The sequence below is a fragment of the Aegilops tauschii genome, chromosome 7 (assembly GCF_002575655.3).
Source record: "Aegilops tauschii subsp. strangulata cultivar AL8/78 chromosome 7, Aet v6.0, whole genome shotgun sequence".
Classification (NCBI taxonomy): domain Eukaryota; kingdom Viridiplantae; phylum Streptophyta; class Magnoliopsida; order Poales; family Poaceae; genus Aegilops; species Aegilops tauschii.
Genome location: NC_053041.3, coordinates 86,072,429 through 86,087,592, shown reverse-complemented (window position 1 = coordinate 86,087,592; position 15,164 = coordinate 86,072,429).

The window sequence follows — 15,164 nt, the reverse complement described above, 5'->3', positions numbered from 1 at the left end:
TCACCAAATGAACCCACAACTTTATTCACACCGACCCCTCATATGTCTCTTCTTCCCCAGATCTAGTCCACTTGTGGCGGCCAAATGGACCCCACCTCGGCATCCAACATGGCTGGCATGCTTCGAAGCGGCAATGGAAACTTCCCCTGTCAACCCCAAAACCTAATCCTAGACTACCAGCTAACAATTATAGCCACCTCTCGCCCCACCGCCCCTTTTAAGATTTGCACGTGCTATTACGTTTTCACATGATGTTCTTTCAAAGGGGTTATCAAATTGTAGGCTCCGTACATCATCTAATTCTATCTAGGATTATACTAATTTAGCATGTAGTTTCTTAATAAATTGGTCGTATTATATGGGTTACTGCAACTAGTTCTATCTAGGGTTACAGTAATTTAGTATGCAGGTTTCTTATTAAATCTTGTGTGCTGTTTTTCATAATTGAATGATTTCTTCTTCTTAATATAACATGTTGTTCTTGGTAGTGCATTACTACCTCTTATTCTTACTAATAGAATCTACTTATGGAGTATGTGTTACCCTGTGAATCTTTGTTCACATGATTGATGACCATGTGTACTAACAAGTCGTGTCTGACTCTACAACTACTACTGCCAGACAAGCACATATGTACTGCAGGATAAAACAAGAAACACCGGAGGACAATTATCCTATAGCCAAACATGCCCTAATAAAATATGTGGTCTACAAAATTGATATGGATTCATAGGGTTCAGATGATGCCAGTCAGATTGATATAGGTCAAGATCCTGGTAGTCTTCAAAATACTACTTCTCAGGTACAAATTTCTTGTACATCAGATTAGTACCACTTCTAGATGTTTGTCATGAACTATGTCTTTGAGTGCATTCAGCCAGGCAATGTATGGTGTACACTGGCACTACGGAAGAAGCGCACCATAGCAGATGTATCTTCATCTTCAACTGCAACAAAATCTACAGTGAATGACCCATCTATTCACATGGTTAAACTTTCTTTCCTGATTGTTAATTCATCTACGACTTGAACTTGTGTTGTAAAACATTTGTTAAAACTAGATGTGCATATGCTCTATCCTAAATGGGTGTATGTTTTGTGCAGGGAATGTATCATATTAACCCGAAGGATGCATTTGCCGCAGAAATGTGCATTGGTCTTATGAGGAAATGTGGTCGCGCTATTCAAGATAGGAACAATTACTGGAACAAGGTAAAAAAAATGCACCCATGAGTAGGCTATATCGTTAAATCCTGAGTATATAAATGAAGAAAATTGGCATAAACTTGTGGACCACTGGTGTGAGGATCACTCATATGTATGTGATACACACACTTCACTCTTCAACTTGTCAATCCGTACTCGTGGACACATCATACTAATTTTGAGCATCATGTTGTAGGAACTTCGTGACAAGAAACAAGGAAAACCATCTACTGTGAAGCTGAGTCAAAACACTACACCTACAAAATGTGTTTCCCACTTCAGACATATGGTAAGTATTTGTAGTACCTTATTGCAAAAGCTTTATGTTGGATTACTATATTTCTTGCAGTATTAATGTTTACCAATTGATAAATCTGATACAAGCCTAAGGACAACATTGATAATCAATCCGGTGGAGACTTGCTTGAATCCACATGCACTACAAAGAAAGATCCTACAATGATCCTACCTGCAAAAAAACAAATTGCAAGTACTGCCAAATTTATAGGCTTCAAATGTATAGTCTGGTCATAGTTATCCAAACTATCAAACACTACTCTAATAATGTTATCAATCATATTGCAGAATGAACCGAGATCAAGCATACACCATCAAAATTGCTTGATACAATAGCAATACCTAATGTAGAAATCATTGAGGAAAACAGCTCCTCAAGAAGTTACTTTCCAGCATGGGCGTTTCATCCTCCTCCGAAAAGAATTCATCCTCTCGTGAACACATCCGTGAGCTAGAACACTGATACGTCTCCAACGTATCTATAATTTATGAAGTATGCATGCTCTTATTTTATCATTCTTGGATGTTTTACAATCATTTTATAGGCATTTTATATCTTTTTTGGTACTAATGTATTGACATAGTGCCAAGTGCCAGTTGTTGTTTTCTGCATATTTTTTACATCGCAGGAAATCAATCCAAACGGAGTCCAAATGCAACGAAACTTCACGATGATTTTTTATGGACCAGAAGACATCCTTTGGGCCAGAGAAGCACCTGGGGGTTGCCCCAAGGGGGGCACAACCCACCAGGGCGCGCCTGGGGGCCCAGGCGCGCCCAGGTGGGTTGTGCCCACCTCGGTGGCCTCCCGCACCCCCTCTTTACCCTATAAATTCACAAATATTCCAAAACTCTTCGGGGTTAACCTAGATCAGAAGTTCCGCCTCCGCAGGCCTCTGTAGCCACCGAAAACCAATCTAGACCCTGTTCCGGCACCCGCCGAGGGGGGAATCATCTCCGGTGGCCATCTTCATCATCCTGGCGGACACCATGATGAGGAGGAGTAGTCCACCCTCGGGGCTGAGGGTTTGTACCAGTAGCTATGTGTTTAATCTCTCCCTCTTGTGTTCTTGAGATGCCACGATCTTGATGTACCACGGGCTTTGTTAATATAGTCGGATCATATGGTGTTTTCCCCTCTCTATCTTGTGATGAATTGAGTTTTCCCTTTGAGATTTCATTTTATCGGATTGAATACTTTTATGGATTTGAGAACACTTGATATATGTCTTGCAGTTGAATACTCATGGTGACAATGGGGTATCGTATTGATTCACTTGATATATGTTTTGGCACTCAACTCACAGATTCCCGAGGTGACATTGGGGTAATCTAGGCATAGGGGTTGATGCACGTTCTTGTCTTTGTTTCTCCAGTAGAAATCTTGGGGCACTCTTTGAAGTTCTTTGTGTTGGATTGAGTATTATGAATATGAATTTGCTTTGGTGTTATTTTAGTATGAACTCTAGGATAGATCGAACGGAAAGAATAGCTTTGTGTTATTTTCGTACGGACTCTTGAATAGATCGAACGGAAGGAATAGCTTTGAGATAGTTTCGCACCCTACAAACAACTTATTCTTATGTTCTCCGCTAGATAGGAACTTTGGAGTGATTCTTCATCGCACTTTGAGGGATGGTTATATGATCCAATTATATTAGCATTGTTGAGAGGTTGCACTAGTGAAAATACGGACCCTAGGCCTTGTTTTCAAGCATTGCAATACAGTTTTTGTGCCCGTTTACTATTTGCTACCTTGCTGTTTTTATTTATTCAGATTATAAAAATATATTTCTACCATCTATATTACACTTTTATCAACATCTCTTCGCCGAACTAGTGCACCTATACAATTTGCCATTGTATTGGGTGTGTTGGGGACACAAGAGATTTCTTGTATTTGGTTGCAGGGTCATTTGAGAGAGACCATCTTCATCCTACACCTCCCACAGATTGATAAACCTTAGGTCATCCAGTTGATGGAAAATTTCTACTGTCCTACAAAACTCTGCGCTTGGAGGCCCAACACGTGTCTACAAGAATAAAGTTGCGTAGTAGACATCAAGCTCTTTTTGGCGCCGTTGTCGGGGACGTGAGTGCTTGAAGGTATATCTTTAGATCTTGCAATTGAATCTTTTAGTTTCTTGTTTATCACTAGTTTGGTCTATAAAAGAAAACTACATAAAAATGGAATTTAGGTTGCACCATATTATTGATCATCTTTATAATATTTTTCTTGAAAATGATGGTTCGGAAAATTGTGCTCAATTGTTAGAAGAAGAAGTCAATAAAATGCTTGGCACAAAATATTTGAATGATGAGCATGATTGCAATGTTGTTAGTGTGAATTCTTTGAATATCCAAAATGCTAATGATGATTGCACAAGTCATGAAAAAAATGTTTCTTATAAGCATGTCACTTTTTGCGGAGTGAATTGGGAGTGCCTTTGCACACCAAAAAGGAAGATAGATTTTGTAAGAAGCATAAATATTTAGAAACGAAAAATTTGCAAGAAAAGCTAGATGATTGTGCTGAAAGATGTAGTTTTTTTCGCCATCCTTGTGAACTTTGCAATGAACATGATCATTTAAATCTCCAATGCAAATTGTTTCATGATCAAATCGTGTCCAAAAATTTTGATAACTTGATTTCCCTTGAGCATCATAAAGAGCTTAGTCTTCTTTTGGGGTATGAAGAAATGAAATGTATAACTAAGGGTTTTCCAAATCCCGAGAGATTTCTTGATTTTAATCTAGAGGAAATTTATATGTTTTGTGCAATAAATTGCATTGAGAATCCTTATATTGCCGACTACCTAAAGACAAGAAAACAAATGGAATATAAAGAGAGTACTAATGAAAGGGAAAATATTTCCCAATACCCTCCTAGTGTTTATTATGAATCAGGTAACGAGGAGGAGCTTCTTATCCAATCAATCTCTTCAACAAGAAGCTTGAAAAAATTAATTAAACCCACACATGATGTGGTGAAGAAAAAGAAAAGATGAAAGAATAAAGGTAAAAAGGTATCTTTTCCAAATAATGTTGCTCCTATCACCATTGTGCCTCATGAAAGTGAATCAAAGATGTTGATGGAGGATGATGATATTTACTATGATTTTGTGATACCTACTACTTGTTGTAATGATTATGATTAGGAAGACAACCATATCACTTATGATCTTGAAAATATTTTTAGCACTTGCTTGGAAGAATATGATAATAATGTTTGCTATACTATTGGTGCCATTCATGCTATTGATATGAATGATTGTGATGATATGCAAAAACCACAAGCTTGGAGATGTTATGTTTAATGAGTATGACATGTTTGAAGATTTATTTGCTGGAAATAATGCTTGTCTTAAGCTTGGGGATGCTTTGCTTAATGAATATGATCCTTTGATTCCTTCTACTTTCGATAAGAAAATTTATTATGATGATAGCATGCCTATATTTATGATAATTACATTGATAAAAGTGGGTTTGGAAGAGTGTCAATTAACTATCAACTCTAGGTAGTAGTGATCCCACTATTTTGGAGGGTATTGAATCTTATTACAATATTGATGAAAGTGGATTTGGATAGGTCATGAATTTATTTAGTGATACATCCACTATTTTTGAAGAGGTTTCAATTAACTATGACAATAAAGTTGCTATCTATGATGATTATTATGATGACATGTATGCCATAAAGAGTGATAAATCTTCTATGCTTGTGCATCATGAAAAGAGTGATGTATGTGATTGTTATATTGTTGAATCCATTCATAATGTTTCTGAAAATTATTATGAGGAAGGAACTTATGCTCTTACATATCTCAATAATATCAAGTTTCTTCTCTATGTGTTGATTGTTTTGAAGTTGCACTTGTTTTACCTTCCTATGCTACTTGATTCTTGTTCACATAAGTTATTTCTCAAAAAATCCCTATGCATAGGAAGTGGGTTAGACCCAAATGTGCTAGTGATATGATTCATGATGCTCTCTTTATGTTTCAATTCTTATCTTTTATGCGAGCATCTTTGAACTCATCATGCCTAGCTAAAAGGCATTAAAGAAAAGCGCTTGTTGGGAGACAACCCAACACTTTTACTTACTATTCTTGTGTGTTCACATGATTAAGCTACTGTAGTAATCATGTTTTATTGCTTTTGTTTCAATAAAGTGCCAAGTAAAGCCTTTGGGATCATGTTGGGTGATAGTTGATTTGACCTTGCTGAAAAACAGGAACTTTTGCGCTCACGAAAATAAGTCTCGTTTTTAACAGAAGAGTACTTTTGAGTTGATTCTTTTTGCAGAAGTTTAATATACAAATTGCTCACGTGATCCTAATTTTTAATAATTTTTGGAGTAGCATAAGTATGGTAATTATCCATATCATTAATTACAGACTGTTCTGTTTTTGACATATTCTGTTTTCAATGCATAGTTTGCTTGCTTTCTAGTTTCTATGGCTTATATTGCTCAATATAAATTGTGGAAATGATATGCTACAGTAGGCATTGTGTGAGAACAATTATGAATCTTTTCTTTGACATACCAAAAGTGAAATGGTTTGCTCTTTATCATACTAACCTATCTCACGAAGTTCCGTTAAGTTTTGTGTGATTGAAGTTTTCAAGTTTTGGGTGAGATATCGATATGAGGAGAATAAGGAGTGACAATACCCTAATCTTGGGGGTGCCCAAGGCACCCCAAGATAATATTCAAGGAATATCCAACCAACTAAGCTTGGGGATGCCCCGGAAGGCATCCCCTCTTCCGTCTCCAACATTATCGGTAACCTCACTTGGAGCTATGTTTTCATTCATCACATGATATGTGTTTTGCTTGGAGCGTCAATTTATTTTGTTAAGAATTTGCTTGCTGTTATTTAGAATAATGTTTTGCATCTTTTATTTCAATGAAAGTGGCATTGATAGCCTTTGCCATGCTTATCTTGCAAGTATACATGTTGATGTTTGAAAATAGAAATTTTATCGATGTTGCAAAAATTCCCGAGAAAAGTTAGAATGTGATAAAAATGTCGAAACTTTTTGCGTAATAAGCTCTGATAAATTTTCTACAGTGTGGTAGAATTTCATAACGTTTGGAGTTGAATAAGTATTGATACTCTTTCATTCTTTACAGACTGTACTGTTTTGGCAGATTGCTGTTATGTTTGCATTGTTTGCATATGCTTGCTTGTTTAACGAATCTATTTGAGGATAGGAGTATTAAATATGTAGAGGCATTTAGTATGCAATGTTGAATAATAATTTTAGTGATTTGCTACAGTAGAGATTGATAAGGTTTTTGCATTAGTTTATACTAACTTATCTCACGAGTTCTTGTTGAGTTTTGTGTGGATGAAGCTTTTGAGATTTAGGAAAACCTGATATGAGAAGAATTAAGGAGACACCAAAGCTGAAGCTTGGGGATCCCAAGGCATCCCAAGATGATATTCAAGAAGTCTCAAGCATATAAGCTTGGGGATACCCCGGTAGGCATCCCACCTTTCTTCTTCAACAATTATCGGTTAGTATCGGTTGAGACTAAGTTTTTGCTTCTTCACATGAGTTGTGCTATTCTTAGAATGTCATTTTATTTTTGTTTTACTTGTTGTTTTAATAAAATACCTATATCTGAAAGTTTTTAAATAAAATGGAGTCCTCAAATAGTTGCCAAGGAGGCTAAGTAAGCGGCATTCACATCCCGTCAACGCAGCTCTTTTCTTTGGAATTGATCTTGTGCTTCACTGATATCCTATGAGTAAATTGTTGAATAAATTGAATGTCATGAAATTGAAATCATATCATGCCTAGTGGTAGCTTCACATCAGGTTTAGAAAGTGAAATCTTTTGAGGCTTGACAATCACAATTTTGGTCATACAAGCAATTCACGAATAATTAGTATAAGGAAGAGAACTTTCACATGCAAATACACTATTTTGGAAATCTTTTGAGATTGTGAGCCCCCATCAAAATATTATATGCCAAAATTGTTGACGTTGGACAAGGAAGACAATGTAATGATTTATGTTTGTTCATATTCGCATACACATACGCCGTGCCTTGTGAGGCCCACCTGGCTCTTTGTCGTCTGCCTTCTAGCTCTTTGCCGTCAGCTGGATGAATACTCCAAACGGATGGATCCGACGGAGTTGTCATCATTAAACGAACTCCTAGATCGCCTCGCCGCCTTGGGGGTCGCTACAGACTACGATCGGATTAGGCTTAAACCCGATCAGAGAGAAATCAAATCCCATCAGATAGCGGTAGTAGAGGAGCAAAACAACAACTCTTCCTCTATATTGAGGACAAACTATATTCAGATTTCCGAGCTTGAGGAGCCGGATACCTGTCCGCGGAACGACGTGCCCTATCCTCCGAACCTAGAATTGGATGATGGGCCTGAAAAATCAGTGGATATCCCGGAGCCCGAACCATTAAGCTCGGAGATTTCTCAAACTCCGGATCCCAAATTGGGTCAGGGTTCGGATTTAAAGCCACCCACCCACCCAGATATATGCGATCTCATGTACATACGGCAGCAGTCTCAGGAAACAGTCCATCACTTTTGGGCCAGATTCCTCCTTTGCAAAGACAAGATTAAAGATTGCCGCGACGAAGAGCGATCTCAGCATTCTGCAATAATTGCATGGACGTAGGAATCCTCAACGCCATGAACCGCCGTCGCGTATTACACTTTGCTGACTTGGCAACCATCGTACAGAAGTACTGCGCAATGCAAAGCGCCTGGAACACTCAGGCAGCTCACTGGGAACCACCGATTTACACTCAACCCTTCGTCCGGGGAAAAAGGATGCACCCTCGCGGGGCACCCGAACCAATAGTAAAGAAATCTAAGTCCATTACGGGGCGCGGAAACGTTCTGGAGGGATGGCTCGATAGGCCATGCAAAATACACACAACACAGGATACCATACCAACCCACAGCCTTAGAGCATGTGGGATACTCCAGCAAGTGGCCAAGAGCGGTGAGGATATCCTCACAAAAAATACCCCAGGGCAACACCCCCTGGAAGACGACGACCTCAGCGTATTGACGGTCTTCGAGACTTTTGCTTCAAACAATCGGCGCAAAAGGGCCCTCCGTGACCTCGCCGAAGTCTGCCAAGTCACAGCAATAAACCCTTGGAATGACACGGCCATAACTTTCAATGGCAGTGACGAACCAAAATTCCGGACAGTCCGGGCACCGGCCGCCTTGGTCCTCAATCCAATTGTGGATGGTTTTCGGTTCACCATGCTCATGGACGGCGGCAGCGGACTAAACCTCATCTATGAGGATACACTCAACAAAATGGAAATAGATAGGAGCCGCATCGAGCAAAGTAGCACAACCTTCCGAGGAATCATTCCCAGTCGGGAGGCGCGATGTGCGGGAAAAATCACACTTGACGTGGTATTCGGCACGCCAGAGAATTATCGGTCTGAAGAGATAACCTTCCAAGTGGCCCCTTTCAACAGCGGATATCACGCCCTATTGGGTGGAGATGCATTTACACGCTTCCAAGCTATACCTCATTACGGGTACATGAAGCTCAAGATGCCTGGAACCAATGGTATCATCACTCTTGCCAGTGATCCGGACATAGCACTCCTCGCCAAAAACAAAACCGCATCCCTGGCCCTCGAGGCACTGTTTGAAGCCCTCGCGGCCGAAGAGCTAACCATGTTGCGCTCCACTGTGGATAGGGACGACGTAATCCTGCACAAGTGACCCAAATCCACCTCCTTTAAACCAGCAGATGAAATAATCAAATTTCAAGTCCACCCGACGGACCCCAAGAAGACAACATCCATCGGGGCACAGCTCGACCCTATGGTTGATGCCGTGCTACGAGAGTTCCTGCGCGAGAACTGGGACATATTCGCCTGGCACCCTTCTAATTTGCCAGGAATCCCACGCAGGTTGGCCGAACACAGCCTCAACATACTGAAGGGATATAAACCGGTCAAGTAAACACTGCGGCGCTTTTCTGAACCCAAACGACAAGCTATGGGGGAGTTGCTAGCCAAGTTAATCGAGGCTGGATTCATCAGAGAAATAAAACATCCGGACTGGCTAGCAAACCTGGTGATGGTGCCAAAGAAGGATAAATCCTGGCGCCTATGCATCGATTTCAAAGACCTCTACAAGGCCGGCCCTAAGGATCCCTTTCCCCTCCCTCGCATCGATCAGATCATTGATGCTACCGCAGGACACGACTCAATGTGTTTCCTCGACGCATACTCCGGATACCATCAAATCAAAATGAAGGAGTCCAACCAAGCCGCAACGGCATTCATTACCCCATACGGGCCATTCTGCTTCAACACTATGCCGTTCGGGCTCAAAAACGCCGGGGCCACCTACCAACGCATGATTCAAACATGCCTGGAGAAACAGATCGGCAAGACAGTTGAAGCATATGTGGATGACGTCGTCATCAAAACTAGGCACGTCGAGTCATTGATAGATGATCTGCGTCTCACATTCGACAACCTCCATACATATGACATCAAGCTCAATCCAGAAAGTGTGTTTTCAGTGTTCCCACTAGAAAACTGTTGGGCTTCATCGTTTCCAATAGAGGAATTGAACCAAACCCTGCCAAAATCCTAGCTTTGTCACAATTGGCTACGCCAATAGACCTTAAACAGGTCCAAAAGCTAGCCGGATGTGTGGCAGCTTTAAGCCGCTTTATCTCCAGACTAGGAGAAAAAGCACTGCCACTCTATCACCTTCTTCGACGCACTGACCACTTCGAGTGGATGGATGCGGCAACGGCCGAACTGGAAGAAATAAAGGTTATTTTAGCGAGCAACCCAATCATGGCCGCACCGAACGTCAGCCAACCCATGCTATTATACATATCGGCAACACACCAAGTGGTGAGCGCGGTGCTCATCGTCGAGCGAGAGGAGGAAGGACAAAAATTCCCGCTCCAGAAGTCGGTATACTACGTATCCACTGTCATCACACCATGCAAATCCCGGTACCCTCATTACCAAAAGATAGCATACGCGGTCTTCATGGCATCTCGGAAGCTACGACACTACTTTCAAGAGTGCTCAATCACGGTGGCTTCCGAGGTACCACTCAATGACATAATAAACAACCGCGATGCCACGGGACGGATTGCCAAGTGGGCCATTGAGCTCCTTCCATTCGACATAACATACAAACCGTGCTGGGCCATTAAATCCCAAGTACTGGCCGACTTCGTCGCTGAATGGACAGAGGCCGAACTCCCTAAAGAGTACGGCACATAATCCAACTGGGTAATGCATTTCGATGGCTCCAAAATGCTGGCGGGCTTAGGAGTGGGCGCTGTCTTAACGTCCCCCACCGGCGACACAGTTCAGTACGTACTCCAAATATTATACACAGACTCCAACAATGCAGCCGAATACGAGGCCTCATTGCATGGTCTTCGGATGGCTGTCTCCATGGGCATACAACGCCTGGAGGTGCGCGGGAATTCAAACCTCGTAATATCCCAAATAAATGGAGACTTCGACGCCAAAGATCCGAAGATGGCAGCCTATCGTAACGCCATTCTCAAAATGTCGGCCCGGTTTGAGGGGCTCGAGTTTCATCATGTGGCTCGAGAGAGTAATCAGGTGGCGGATGTCCTTGCTCATATCGGCGCCAAGCGCAACCCCGTCCCGCCTAACATATTCCTGGAAAGGCTCTTCAAGCCATCCGTGGTGTGGCAACACTAGTCCAGATCCGATTATACCCCTAGATTCCGAACACAATACCGATATCATCGGGGACTCAGCCACCGAAATAACACCATCGGCCCATCTTATCATGGCAGTAATTGCCCCATGGACCGAACCCTTCTTGGCCTACCTTAATAGGCGAGAGCTCCCTGACGATCAGAATGAGGCTCGCTGCATTGTCCGACGTTCGAAAGCCTACAAGGTCCATGAGGGAGAGCTCAACAAGAAAAGCGCTACCGGTGTACTTCAAAGATGTATCTTCGAAGAAGAGGGACGGCAGCTCTTGGCTGAAATTCATGCCGGTCTCGGTGGTCACCATGCCGCAGCTCGGGCCCTTGTAAGTAAGGCGTACAGGTTTCTATTGGTCGACGGCTCGAGCAGATGCACAGGACCTTGTCCAACATTGCGTCCGATGCCAGCTTTTCGCCAATCAAAGCCATATGCCACCCACCGCTCTACAAACAATCCCCATCACTTCGCCTTTTGCGGTCTGGGGGGCTTGATATGGTCGTACCCCTTAAAGGAGGAAGCCATAAGAAAAAATATCTGCTGGTCATGGTAGATAAGTTCACTAAGTGGATAGAGGCCAAACCAGTTAAAACGGCCGAAGCCGGACCCGTGATAGATTTCATATCCGGTGTCGTGCACCATTATGGTGTCCCACACAGCATCATCACCGGTAACGTCTCCAATTTCACAGCCGATGAGGTGAAAACCTGGTGTGCTAATCTGGGCATTAAGCTCGATTACTCCTCCGTCTATCACCCGCAAACAAACGGTCAAGTCGAACAAGCCAACGGTCTTATTATGAGCGGCATCAAGCCTAGACTAGTGCGGTCTTTGAAAGAATCAGACAAGCACTGGGTTGAGGAGCTCGACTCCGTACTCTGGGGGCTGCGGACCACGCCCAATCGCACTACCGGATATACACCCTTCTTCATGGTGTACGGCGCAAAGGCTGTGTTTCCCTGCGACATTATTCATGACTCACCTCGTGTGCGCATGTATGAAGAGAGAGAGAGAGAGGCCGAGCTTGATTGGTAGGACAGCTTAGATGCCCTGGAGGAGGAGCACGACGTCGCAAAAGCCCGTTCCGCATTTTATCAACAGCAGGCTCGCAGATATCAAAGCAGAGAAGTGCGGGCCAAGACTTATAATGTTGGCGAACTCGTTCTACGCTTGCGAGAGAAGAAAAAGAACAAACTCAAGCCCAAGTGGGAGGGTCCCTTCATCATTGACGAAGTTCTCACCGGGGGAGCGTACCGCATGCGTGATGCATCAGATAATCGCTTAGAGCCGAACCCATGGAACGCGGCCAGACTCCGAAGATTCTACGCCTAGAGCCGAACTCTTTGTTCGTCCTCTTCCCCCTTTTTTGTTTCCATTACTTTTTCCTCTCTTTTCGCTTTTTAGCTTTAAAGCTCTCGTGCGGCTAAACCGCGCACCTACGACGTACACATCCTTAAATATGTACGCCCATAATACCTCGGGGCTTCTTGCACAGAAGCTTATTATTATTTTTCGGACATCAAGCTCACCACATATGTGTTTTTTCCTCATATGTACCTTTTCTTCGCCATTATATGCATCGTTATGACTTAAGTTTTGGCCAAGCTGGGTTGCCTGGCTCCTGTGGTTATGCCTGATACGTCTCCAACGTATCTATAATTTTTGATTGCTCCATGCTATATTATCTACTGTTTTGGACATTATTGGGCTTTATTATTCACTTTTATATTATTTTTGGGACTAACCTATTAACCGGAGGCCCAGCCCAGAATTGCTGTTTTTTGCCTATTTCACAGTTTCGCAGAAAAGGAATATCAAACGGAGTCCAAACGGACTGAAACCTTCGGGAACGTGATTTTTAGGAAGATTATGATCCAGGAGACTTGGACCCTACTTCAAGAAACAAAATAGGAGGCCACAAGGTAGGGGGCACGCCCACCCCCCCAGGGCGCGCCCTCCACCCTCGTGGGCCCCCTGTTGCTCCACCGACATACTCCTTCCTCCTATATATACCTACATACCCCCAAACGATCAGATACGAAGCCAAAAACCTAATTCCACCGCCGCAACCTTCTGTACCCACGAGATCCCATCTTGGGGCCTGTTCTGGAGCTCCGCCGGAGGGGGCATCCATCACGGAGGGCTTCTACATCAACACCATAGCCTCTCCAATGAAGTCTGAGTAGTTTACCTCAGACCTTCGGGTCCATAGTTAGTAGCTAGATGGCTTCTTCTCTCTTTTTGGATCTCAATACAATGTTCTCCCCCTCTCTCGTGGAGATCTATTCGATGTAATCTTCTTTTTGTGGTGTGTTTGTTGAGACCGATGAATTGTGGGTTTATGATCAAGATTATCTATGAACAATATTTCAATCTTCTCTGAATTCTTTTATGTATGATTGGTTATCTTTGCAAGTCTCTTCGAATTATCAGTTTGGTTTGGCCTACTAGATTGATCTTTCTTGCAATGGCAGAAGTGCTTAGCTTTGGGTTCAATCTTGCGGTGTCCTTTCCCAGTGACAGTAGGGGCTGCAAGGCACGTATTGTATTGTTGCCATCAAGGATAAGAAGATGGGGTTTTTATCATATTGCATGAATTTATCCCTCTACATCATGTCATCTTGCTTAAGGCGTTACTCTGTTTTCATGAACTTAATACTCTAGATGCATGCTGGATAGCGGTCGATGAGTGGAGTAATAGTAGTAGATGCAGGCAGGAGTCGGTCTACTTGTCTCGGACGTGATGCCTATATACATGATCATACCTAGATACTCTCATAACTATGCTCAATTCTGTCAATTGCTCAACAGTAATTCGTTCACCCACCGTAAAATACTTATGCTCTTGAGAGAAGCCACTAGTGAAACCTATGGCCCCCGGGTCTATCTTCATCATATTAATCTTCCAACACTTAGTTATTTCCTTTGCATTTTACTTTGCTTTTATTTTACTTTGCATCTTTAACACAAAAAGACCAAAAATATTATCCTATCATATCTATCAGATCTCACTCTCGTAAGTGACCGTGAAGGGATTGACAACCCCTTCTCGCGTTGGTTGCGAGGAGTTATTTGTTTTGTGTAGGTGCGAGGGACTCGCGCGTAGCCTCCTACTGGATTGATACCTTGGTTCTCAAAAACTGAGGGAAATACTTACGCTACTTTGCTGCATCACCCTTTCCTCTTCAAGGGAAAACGAACGCAGTGCTCAAGTGGTAGCAAGAAGGATTTCTGGCGCCGTTGCCGGGGAGGTCTACGCAAAAGTCAACATACCAAGTACCCATCACAATCCCTTATCTCCCGCATTACATTATTTGCCATTTGCCTCTCGTTTTCCTCTCCCCCACTTCACCCTTGCCGTTTTATTTGCCCTCTCTTTTCCGTTTGCCTCTTTTTCGCTTGCTTTTTGTTTGCTCGTGTGTTGGATTGCTTGTTTGTCACGATGGCTCAAGATAATACCAAATTATGTGACTTTACCAATACCAACAATAATGATTTCCTTAGCACTCCGATTGCTCCTCTTACCAATACTGAATCTTGTGAAACCAATGCTGCTTTGTTGAATCTTGTCATGAAAGATCAATTCGCCGGCCTTCCTAGCGAAGATGCCGCTACTCATCTAAATAGCTTCGTTGATTTGTGTGATATGCAAAAGAAGAAAGATGTTGATAATGATATTGTTAAATTGAAGCTATTTCCTTTTTCGCTTAGAGATCGTGCTAAAGCTTGGTTTTCGTCTTTGCCTAAAAATAGTATTGATTCTTGGAACAAGTGCAAAGATGCTTTTATCTCCAAGTATTTTCCTCCCGCTAAGATCATCTCTCTTAGAAACGATATTATGAATTTTAAGCAACTTGATCATGAACATGTTGCACAAGCTTGGGAGAGGATGAAATTAATGATACGGAATTGCCCTACTCATGGTTTG